We start from the raw sequence: 12,456 nt of genomic DNA, 5'->3' as shown, positions 1-12,456 counted from the left end.
TGTTAAGCACTTATTATGCACCAAACACTGTTTTACATGCTGAGGCAAATTAAAGATAAGGAGGTCAGACATAGTCCCTCTCCCATGTGAGGCTCACTGTTTAAGGGGGAGGGACAACAGGAAACTGAGACACAGAGAAGTTGAATGACTTGCCCAAGTTCACACAGCAGGCAAGTGAGAGAGCCAGGATTAGGCTCCAGGTTTTCTAACTTCCATGCCTGTGCTTTTTCCAGTAGGCCCCACTGCTTCACTGATGTGAATGGAAGCACGTAGGTCCATCAGAAATTGGCACGTCTGGTCAGGTTTTACAAGTCAAATCTGATGATCTTGTATCTACCCCAGTGCTTAGTACAGTGTCGGTCACACAACGCTTAACAAGTACCATTAAAAAAAAAGTTGATCAGAATTTCCCTGGCAGAGTGGCAGCATATACCTTCAGAAAATCGAGGGAGGAAATAGTCCCGATGCGTCCGAGGCCCCCTGAATAGCAGTGTTACAGTGCTTGGCAAGTAGTGTGTACAGGAGACATACCTAGACTAATCAGACACGGGGCTAACCCTTTTGAGCAAAGCTGTTTTGGCATGAAGCAAAGCCTCAGACACAAAAAGTGTCGCAAAACAGGGCAGTTGCTGCTAACCAGCGGGCACAATGCATATAGTTCCCTGTGGAAAAGGGGGGGTCATTCGTGAGTTCTGACAGTCTCACATCCAGGACTGCGTTACCTCCGGTAGCATCATCTTTAAACACAAAGGACAACAGACCTATTTCAGTGAGGAATGACTCCTTTCAGAATGAGTCAGACGACGGCCTTCTCTATTATTAAAAAACAGTTCACTGAATTTGAAGATGTTTTCATACAATAATCTAGCTAGCTGGTTGTTGTTGCTGAGTACTTATCTGAGTGTGCAGGTGTGGCTGAAATGACTTGTGTTCTACAGACATTCCACCTAACACCTTGTGCATGTAAAAATTAAAATACATGAGCTATGTATATATATTTCCTTTATCTGTAGGACTATATGCTCTGGGCATGTGTGTATATCCAAAGAGCCATAGAGAGCTGATCTTTGGGTTTGATTAAAAAGTATGTCTCATGGTTAATGTCAGTAGAGCTGAAGAAAGAGTTTTTTTGTTAGACTATAATTGACATTTTCCTCTATTTTCCATTGCAGGGGACACCGCACTCACTGTAAGTATCCACCCGCTGGGGTCAATCGCCCCCAGCGTTGATTGAGTCAGAATCCCGGGATAGCTCATTCTAGATCAATCAATCAATCAATCTTGGAGGTTCTCGGACAAGATTGATTGATTGCTTGACCAGGAAGAAGACCTGACAAGACTTGGGCTGAAAACACTGAAAATGGCACGTTTTCCAACTTATTATCTCTTCCAAGTTTAATTCCTCCCAGTCCATACCCCTTAAAATCCTTACCCTCTCTTTCCTCCCATGTTCAAACTGAAAAGTTGGCACCTATCGTACCTACCTCAAAATAATCTCTACTGCTTATGTGCTAACAAAAAGAGGGGGGCCCAATGTGACAAAATTAGGTTCACCCTGAGAGAAAAGGCTCTCATCTGAAATGTAGGAGCCTAACTCCAAGTGCCTGTATTCCTCCCTCGTTGAAGTTACCTGCATGGCTAGGAACACAACAATCAACTCTGGCCACATGAGTGATTAAAATTCCTCCAGTTGAGCCAGGAAGAAGGGTTTAATGATGAACTGGGATTGCATGTTTCCTTCTAAAGACTTGCCTCCCAGTTACTTCTTAATTACCACTAATTTTGGAACTATTTTAAAATACCACTATGTTATGCTGAACCTTAAAAGCAAAGCATGAACAGGCTCTTGCATTACTTATGATTTTTATAACACAAGGGGAAACTTCACCTTGGAAACCTCAATTAGTTCCTTGCAACGAAGGGCTTTCTTGCTGGTGCTTGATAAGCCGTTAAAATAGTCACAGGCTGTCTTAAACACTGATGCAAAAATGCGTGCTCCTTTACGTTGCATCACTAGAAATAAAAGAGTTTGAAAAGTTGTGTTCATAGCTGGATGATTCTGAAATTATGCATAGCTGGCATCATCCTTTGCATTTTGAAGAATGCATCATACTACCTCCTTTTCTATTCTGAAACAGCATGGCCTAGTAGACGGAGCACGGGACTGGGAGATGGAAGGACTTGTCCGCTGTGTGACCTTGGGAAAATCACGTAACTTCTCTGTGCCTCGGTTACCTCATCTGTAAAATGAGGATTCAGGATGGTGAGTCTTATGTGGGACAGAGACTGTGTCCAACTTTACTAACTTGTATCTCCCCCATTGCTTATTACAGTGCCTGGGACATAGTAAGCACTTAACAAATATCATAACCTGAACTTTGTTCAGGTCTCGCTCGCTTTCTATATATATAAAGGATGCTTTGACTTCTCAACAAAATAACAATAGCCCCTTCAAATTCACTTTGGTAAAGGCAAGATGAAAAAAGCATTGGTTTGAAAGAATACCGTAAACGTAAAAGAAAAAGTAATAAGGTGTAACAGAAGGTTTGAGAATGTCAATAAAAGTTCTGTTATGTGGGAAAATTTCCTGAAAGCATCCAAATCTCAAGCCTCTTAATATTCTTCACTCCTTAATAACAAAACAGTGTATTGCCTTTGGTCGTTTAACACTAAGTTATCCAGGCGTACATCACTGAGCCTTCTCTGGATAAGCCAATCCAAAATGGTAGGCAGCTTTGAGATCACCAGTGGGATTACTTTATAACTTATTACTCGTCATGCCCTGGCTTAATTACTGTGCCAGCTTCCTCTCAGCCTCCAGTGTCTCCTCTCTCCAATCCAATCTGTTGTTTGTCTCCTGCAGGTGACTCTCCATTCCTCAAAAATTTCCATTTCTCTCCTTATCTAAGCAAAAACTCCTGACTACCAGATTTAAGATGCACTATTAGCCCGCTCCCTTCTATTTATACATTCACTTCTCCTACAACAGGCCAGCTCACACATTTTATTCCACTCAAGCTAACCTACTCACTGCGCCTGATTCTAATTTCTCCTGCCTCTCATATTTCTCCTCTAGACTGAAAGCTCTTGTGGGCAGGGAATGTGTCTGTTATATTGTTGTGCTGTACTCTCTCAAACGCTCAGTACAGTGCCCTGCACACCGTAATAATAATAATAATAATAATGGCATTTATTAAGCGCTTACTATGTGCGAAGCACTGTTCTAAGCTCTGGGGAGGTTACAAAGTGATCAGGTTGTCCCATTTTAATCCCCATTTTACAGATGAGGCAACTGAGGCACAGAGAAGTTAAGTGACATGCCCAAAGTCACACAGCTGACAAGTGGTGGAGCTGGGATATGAACCCATGACCTCTGACTCCAAAGCCCGGGCTCTTTCCACTGAGCCACGCTGCTTCTCTAAGCACTCAATAAATAGGAATCATCATCATCATCATCAATCGTATTTATTGAGCGCTTACTATGTGCAGAGCACTGTACTAAGCGCTTGGGAAGTACAAATTGGTAACATATAGAGACAGTCCCTACCCAACAGTGGGCTCACAGTCTAAAAGGGGGAGACAGATGACAAAACAAGACATATTAACGAAATAAAATAAATAGAATAAATATGTACAAATAAAATAGAGTAATAAATACATACAAACATCTATACATATATACAGGTGACAAGTTACTCCTGTTCTTCCTCCTGCCTCCCTCTTCACATCCAGCAGCCCCCCCCGCCAACTTCTAAAGCTACGACTACCTTATACAAGCAAACTTTAAAGTACTAAAAACACCTCTGTAGTAGTATTTTTATACACTATATGAACACAACTATTTTACCATCAAAATAATGTTGGAGGACTACAGCCTTTTCAAAAATCCTTTCACTTGGATACACGTAAGATATATGGAAGAGACCAAGGCGATAGGCTACCTGGTTGGAAAGAAGTGAGTGTGTCTTGAGTGTGTTTAGCACACAGAAGAGCAAAGAAAAAAATTGGAGAGGAAAAAATTGCCTAGGGAAGAACATAACCCAGACGAAAACCGGGTATTTCTGTTGGTCTATAGTAAATTGCTTTCAACTGAACTTTACAATGTAGGAAAACTCTCGCTCTGGGAGTTAAGCGCCAATGTGGGGATAAATCACTGAACTAAAAACCCCGCTCTACCACTGACTGGGTGACCCCAGGCAAAGTTACTGCATTTCGGGTTTCTTTGCCTATGAAATATCTGCCCTTCCTTACTTCCCAGGGCTGTTGAGAGGATAAATGTTGTAAGAGTACAATTTTCCAAGAAGCTAAGCTACTTACCAATTGTAAAGAGGCATTGATTGTCTCAAGCCCTTAGAAAGGCATATTATCACATTTAGTACTGTTGACTGCTTAGACTTAGAGGCCAAAATTGGTCTAATTGACTGAGGACTGTGTGTTGGGGCTCTAAAGTGTACCTGACTCACAGCACCCCATTGGCTAGGTACACCCACACAAATTCTCTGGACAGTTTAAGGGCCCCAAAATTAACTTGGGATTCACTCCCCACGTAAATTAAAACAGCCAGATAATAGAGAAGCAGCGTGGCTCAGTGGAAAGAGCCCGGGCTTTGGAGTCAGAGGTCATGGGTTCAAATCCCAGCTCTGCCAACTATCAGCTGTGTGACTTTGGGTGAGTCACTTAACTTCTCTGGGCCTCAATTACCTCACCTGTAAAATGGGGATTAAGACTGTGAGCCCCCCGTGGGACAACCTGATCACCTTGTAACCGCCCCAGCGCTTAGAACAGTGCTTTGCACATAGTAAGCGCTTAACAAATACCATCATCATTATTATTATATATGGCTCTACCCACAATTTCTGATACATTTTTATCAGAAATTCTCTTTTGCACATCAAACATTCATTTTTCTAATGTTTAAATTACTCTCAGGTGACAGGGTTATGCCAATAATTGTCCTGTTCGGTCAATATGGGCTCTCTAAAAACATACCTACCCAGTCTTTAGCATGAAAAAAAACTAAAAATAATTCATTCTGCCGCTGACAAAGCTTCTGGTGCCTAGAAAATAGCTGGGTGGCTCTGCAGCCACACTAGTCATCATCAATCGTATTTATTGAGCGCTTACTGTGTGCAGAGCACTGTACTAAGCGCTTGGGAAGTACAAGTTGGCAACATATAGAGACAGTCCCTACCCAACAGTGGGCTCACAGTCTAAAAGGAAGTCACAAGGTTTCTGCAGCATAGGGACGGGGCATGGGCCTGGGAGTCACAAGGTTTGCTGCCATTTGTCTGCTGCATGGGGTTAGGGCACAGGCCTGGGAGTCATCATCATCATCAATCGTATTGATTGAGCGCTTACTGTGTGCAGAGCACTGTACTAAGCGCTGGGGATGTACAAGTTGGCAACGTATAGAGACAGTCCCTACCCAACAGTGGGCTCACAGTCTAAAATGTAGTCACAAGGTTTCTGCTGCACAGGGACGGGGCATGGGCCTGGGAGTCACAAGGTTTGCTGCCATTTGTCTGCTGCATGGGGTTAAGGCACGGGCCTGGGAGTCATCATCATCAATAGTATTTATTGAGCGCTTACTGTGTGCAGAGCACTGTACTAAGCACTTGGGAAGTACAAGTTGGCAACATATAGAGACAGTCCTTACCCAACAGTGGGCTCACAGTCTAAAAGGTAGTCACAAGGTTTCTGCTGCATAGGGACGGGGCATGGGCCTGGGAGTCACAAGGTTTGCTGCCATTTGTCTGCTGCTTGGGGTTGGGGCACGGGCCTGGGAGTCATCATCATCAATCGTATTTATTGAGCGCTTACTGTGTGCAGAGCACTGTACTAAGCGCTTGGGAAGTACAAGTTGGCAACATACAGAGACAGTCCTTACCCAACAGTGGGCTCACGGTCTAAAAGGTAGTCACAAGGTTTCTGCTGCATAGGATCGGGGCATGGGCCTGGGAGTCACAAGGTTTGCTGCCATTTGTCTGCTGCTTGGGGTTGGGGCACGGGCCTGGGAGTCATCATCATCAATCGTATTTATTGACCGCTTACTGTGTGCAGAGCACTGTACTAAGCACTTGGGAAGTACAAGTTGGCAACATTTAGAGACAGTCCCTACCCAACAGTGGGCTCACAGTCTAAAATGTAGTCACAAGGTTTCTGCTGCATAGGGACGGGGCATGGGCCTGGGAGTCACAAGGTTTGCTGCCATTTGTCTGCTGCTTGGGGTTGGGGCACGGGCCTGGGAGTCATCATCATCAATCGTATTTATTGAGCGCTTACTGTGTGCAGAGCACTGTACTAAGCGCTGGGGATGTACAAGTTGGCAACATATACAGACAGTCCTTACCCAACAGTGGGCTCACAGTCTAAAAGGTAGTCACAAGGTTTCTGCTGCATAGGGACGGGGCATGGGCCTGGGAGTCACAAGGTTTGCTGCCATTTGTACGCTGCATGGGGTTAGGGCACGGGCCTGGTAGTCATCATCATCAATAGTATTTATTGAGCGCTTACTGTGTGCAGAGCACTGTACTAAGCGCTTGGGAAGTACAAGTTGGCAACATATAGAGACAGTCCTTACCCAACAGTGGGCTCACAGTCTAAAAGGTAGTCACAAGGTTTCTGCTGCATAGGATCGGGGCATGGGCCTGGGAGTCACAAGGTTTGCTGCCATTTGTCTGCTGCTTGGGGTTGGGGCACGGGCCTGGGAGTCATCATCATCAATCGTATTTATTGACCGCTTACTGTGTGCAGAGCACTGTACTAAGCGCTTGGGAAGTACAAGTTGGCAACATTTAGAGACAGTCCCTACCCAACAGTGGGCTCACAGTCTAAAATGTAGTCACAAGGTTTCTGCTGCATAGGGATGGGGCATGGGCCTGGGAGTCACAAGGTTTGCTGCCATTTGTCTGCTGCATGGGGTTGGGGCACGGGCCTGGTAGTCATCATCATTAATCGTATTTATTGAGCACTTACTGTGTGCAGAGCACTGTACCAAGTGCTTGGGAAGTACAAGTTGGCAACATATAGAGACAGTCCTTACCCAACAGTGGGCTCACAGTCTAAAAGGTAGTCACAAGGTTTCTGCTGCATAGGGACAGGGCATGGGCCTGGGAGTCACAAGGTTTGCTGTCATTTGTCTGCTGCATGGGGTTAGGGCACGGGCCTGGTAGTCATCATCATCAATAGTATTTATTGAGCGCTTACTGTGTGCAGAGCACTGTACTAAGCGCTTGGGAAGTACAAGTTGGCAACATATAGAGACAGTCCTGACCCAACAGTGGGCTCACAGTCTAAAAGGTAGTCACAAGGTTTCTGCTGCATAGGATCGGGGTAATGGGCCTGGGAGTCACAAGGTTTGCTGCCATTTGTCTGCTGCTTGGGGTTGGGGCACGGGCCTGGGAGTCATCATCATCAATCGTATTTATTGACCGCTTACTGTGTGCAGAGCACTGTACTAAGCGCTTGGGAAGTACAAGTTGGCAACATTTAGAGACAGTCCCTACCCAACAGTGGGCTCACAGTCTAAAATGTAGTCACAAGGTTTCTGCTGCATAGGGATGGGGCATGGGCCTGGGAGTCACAAGGTTTGCTGCCATTTGTCTGCTGCATGGGGTTGGGGCACGGGCCTGGTAGTCATCATCATTAATCGTATTTATTGAGCACTTACTGTGTGCAGAGCACTGTACCAAGTGCTTGGGAAGTACAAGTTGGCAACATATAGAGACAGTCCTTACCCAACAGTGGGCTCACAGTCTAAAAGGTAGTCACAAGGTTTCTGCTGCATATGGACGGGGCATGGGCCTGGTAGTCACAAGGTTTGCTGCCATTTGTCTGCTGCTTGGGGTTGGGGCACGGGCCTGGGAGTCATCATCATCAATCGTATTTATTGAGCGCTTACTGTGTGCAGAGCACTGTACTAAGCGCTGGGGATGTACAAGTTGGCAGCATTTAGAGACAGTCCCTACCCAACAGTGGGCTCACAGTCTAAAAGGTAGTCACAAGGTTTCTGCTGCATAGGGACGGGGCATGGGCCTGGGAGTCACAAGGTTTGCTGCTATTTGTCTGCTGCATTGGGTTGGGGCACGGGCCTGGGAGTCATCATCGTCAATCGTATTTATTGATCGCTTACTGTGTGCAGAGCACTGTACCAAGCGCTTGGGAAGTCGTGTGACTTTGGGCAAGTCACTTCACTTCTCTGGGCCTCAGTTAGCTCAGCTGTAAAATGGTAATTAAGACTGTGAGCCCCACGTGGGACAAGCTGGTTACCTTGTATCTTCCCCAGCGCTTAGAACAGTGCTTGGCACATAGTAAGCGCTTAGCGATTACGATCATTATCAATAAATTGACTGATTGATTGATCCTCCACTCCCCCAACTGTCCGGCTGGCTTCAGGCCTTCCTAGTCCTACTCTGAAAGTGTTAGCTGGTGGTTTGACAGCTGTGAAATTTCCCTGACAGCATTTTCAAATATTTCCCCCCCTGGTAATGGATATATTTCGCATCTACTGCTGGCATCTCCATCATTTTCTCTCAGTGCTATCGGGTTTCTTCTTCCATTGGGCTGTCAGCATAGATATGTTGCCAACTTGTACTTCCCAAGCGCTCAGTACAGTGCTCTGCACACAGTAAGCGCTCAATAAATGCGATTGATTGATTGATACTGCACAGAGATGCCTTTACCAACTTCCACGGAAGCTTCGTCGGGTGGGAAGAGACGGAAAGTGGCTCCACCTTGGATGGGGAGGGCCCCAACACGATGGAGCTTGGTTGTCGCCGGTGCCAAGTTGCCCAGCTCTGACCCGGCGGACATACCTCTATTGTACTCTCCCAAGTGCTCAGTACAGTACTCTGCACACAAAGAAGGCTTTCAATAAATACTATTCATTGATTACTGGAGCTGGGAAGGTGGCTGCATTTGGCCTCTTCTCACGATTCTGTTGTACTCGGCCAAGAAACAGTGTGGTTCAGTGGAAAGAGCCCGGGCTTTGGAGTCAGAGGTCATGGGTTCGAATCCCGGCTCTGCCACATGTCTGCTGTGTGACCTTCGGCATGTCACTTAACTTCTCTGAGCCTCAGTTCCCTCATCTGTAAAACGGGGATGAAGACTGTAAGCCCCACGTGGGACAAACTGATAATAATAATAATAATGATAGTATTTGTTAAGTGCTTACTATGTGCAAAGCACTGTTCTAAGCACTGGGGAGTTACAAGGTGATCCGGTTGTCCCACGTGGGGCTCACAGTCTTAATCCCCATTTTACAGATGAGGGAACTGAGGCACAGAGAAGTTGAGTGGCTTGCCCGAAGTCACACAGCTGACAATTGGTGGAGCCAGGATTTGAACCCATGACCTCTGACTCCAAAGCCCAGGCTCTTTCCACTGAGCCACACTGATCACCTTGTATCCCCCCAGCACTTAGAACAGTGCTTTGCACATAGTAAGCGCTTAACAAGTGCTATGATTATTATTATTATTATTATTATTATTATTACTCCCAGCTGGCTGTAGATTGCAACACAACTGCTATGGCTTCAAACAGAAGCCAGGTTTGATCTTAAGAAGCAGCTGTGGCTTAGTGGAAAGAGCATGAGCATGGGCTTGGGAGTCAGAGGTCATGGGTTCGAATCCCAGCTCCTCCACATGTCTGCTGTGTGACCTTGGGCAAGTCACTTAACTTCTCTGAGCCTCAGTTCCCTCCTCTGTAAAATGGGGATGAAGACTGTGAGCCCCACATGGGACAACCTGATCACCTTGTATCCCCCCAGTGCTTAGAACAGTGCTTTGCACATAGTAAGCGCTTAACAAATACCATCATCATTATTACTATTATTATTATTACTACTCCCCAGCTGACTGTAGGTTGCAACACAACCGCTATGGCTTCAAACAGAAGCAAGGTCTGATCTTAAGAAGCAGCTGTGGCTTAGTGGAAAGAGCATGGGCTTGGGAGTCAGAGGTCATGGATTCGAATCCCAGCTCTGCCACTTGTCAGTTGTGTGACTTTGGGCCAGTCACTTCACTTCTCTGGGCCTCAGTGACCTCATCTGTAAAATGGGGACTAAGACTGTGAGCCCCACGTGGGGCAACCAGATAACCTTGTATCTACCCCAGTGCTTAGAACAGTGCTTTGCACATAGTAAGCGCTTAACAAATACCATCATCATTATTATTATTATTATTATTATCATCTCAAAAGTCACCTAATGGACTAAGCTGGGAATTGACAGAGCAAGTTTTCTGACTTCAAGGGAACACCTGGGCATAGTAAGCGCTTAACAAATACCATCGTCATTATTATTATTATCATCTCAAAAGTCACCTAATGGACTAAGCTGGGAATTGACAGAGCAAGTTTTCTGATTTCAAGGGAACACCTGGGCAGCCCAGAGCATCTCTCCAAGACAAGGCCCAGGCACCCCTCCCTAAAAGACACCATCCGCCTACTACTATATATCTTACCGATGGATTATCTTTTTCCACTTACCACTACTGCTACTACTGTTGATATTAACGATGGTGTTTTTAAGCACTTATTCTGCGCTGAGGTAGAAACAAGATAATCAGACTGAACACAGTCCCTGCCCCCCTGAGGCTCACGGTCTCGGCGGGAGGAAGCACGGATATTGAATCCCCATTTTACAGATGAGGAAACTGAGCCACCGAGAAGTTGAGTGACTTGTCCAAGGACCCCAGCAGGCCAGTGGCAGGGTTGGGATTAGAATCCAGGTCCTCGGGCTCCCAGCCCTGATCCTCATAGTTCTTTAACCCGGAGCACCATGGCCCAATCAATCAATCAATATGATTGATTGATTGATTGATTGGGCCATGGTGCTCCGGGTTAAAGAACTATGGCCTCCTTCTCCCCATCACTAATACTAAAAACCAAGAGTCGTTTCTTCCTTGCTTTCTCCCTCCTTTGCCACTACAGCTGTACTTCCCACGGCAGGGAGGAAGGTAAGAGACATAGGGTGAAGTACTGCCTAGAGGAAACAGCCCGGGCCTGAGAATGAGAGGACATGGGTTCCAATCCTGGCTCTGCCGCTTGCCTGCAGTGTGACCTTGGGTAAGTCACTTAAGTTACCTGTGCCTCAGTATTCAACACCTGTTCTTCCTTCCTCCTCAGACTGAGACACGGATGAGGGACAGGTAGTGTGAAGCGGCGTGGCTCAATGGAAATAATAATAATTATTATGGCATTTGTTAAGCGCTTACTATGTGCAAAGCACTGTTCTAAGCGCTGGGGGGGATACAATGTGATCACGTTGTCCCACGTGGGGCTCACAGTCTTAATCCCCATTTTTACAGATGAAGGAACTGAGGCTCAGAGAAGTGAAGTGACTTGCCCAAGGTCACACAGCAGACTTGTGGCAGAGCCGGGATTCGAACCCACGACCTCTGATTCCAAAGCCCGGGCTCTTTCCACTGAGCCACGCTGCTTCTCCCGGACTTTGGAGTCAGAGGTCATGGGTTCAAATCCCGGCTCTGCCACTTGTCAGCTGTGTGACTTTGGGCAAGTCACTTCACTTCTCTGGGCCTCAGTTACCTCATCTGTAAAATAGGGATTAAGACCGTGAGCCCCCCGTGGGACAATCTGATCACTTTGTACCCTCCCCAGTGCTTAGAACAGTGCTTTGCACATAGTAAGAACTTAATAAATGCCATCATTATTATTACTGTGATAAACCTGATTATCTTGTATCTGCACCAGTGCTGAGTATAGTACTTGGCACACAGTAAGCACTTAATAAATGCCACAGGTTTATGTACCAGAAACACGATTAGCTTTTCCCAGCCCAGCTCTCTGTCCACTGGGGCTTTATCGGCGTGTCTAGGAAAATAACAAAGCACTGAAAATGCCTTTAAATCCCAGGTTCCTTCCAAGAGAGAGAGAGGTTAAAATCAATTCATTCCGTTTCGATTCCACCATTCCACGGCACACCTTCGCTGAACAAACCAAACGTGTCATTTACTAGCTCGTGTCAAGATCAACAAATTTCTTCCCTCCTAATTCCTGGGCTGAGGCAACTTTCATGAGCAACTGAAAGAAATGTTTCTATTTCTAAGTTTTCTTCCGCTTATGAACTAAAGTCATAGTTTTAGAGGAGTGTTATCAATCCTGAGAAAATAAGCAATTCTTGACAGAACCGCCCTCTGGAGATGAATCACTTAGTCCTGAATGCATCGTCTGGGATGGACAGGTTTGTGTACACCCTCCCACATTGCCACAAGCCAGTCATCAAATAAAAACAGAGGAAAGAAAACATACATCTCCTATTGCCAAAGCTACCTGCCCAAGTATTTTATTATTAATATATCATGAAAGGGTGAAAAAAAGTCATTTTCTTTTTCAAACAACCAGAAATTTGTCTCCAAATACACAGGATTCCATTTCTCCAAACTTTAAAATTATTTTTTCTTTTAAAAACAATTAGTATTAAACCTCCCTGTCACGAAG

Source organism: Tachyglossus aculeatus, chromosome 25 (assembly GCF_015852505.1).
Source record: "Tachyglossus aculeatus isolate mTacAcu1 chromosome 25, mTacAcu1.pri, whole genome shotgun sequence".
NCBI lineage: Eukaryota > Metazoa > Chordata > Mammalia > Monotremata > Tachyglossidae > Tachyglossus > Tachyglossus aculeatus.
This window is presented reverse-complemented; position numbering follows the sequence as displayed.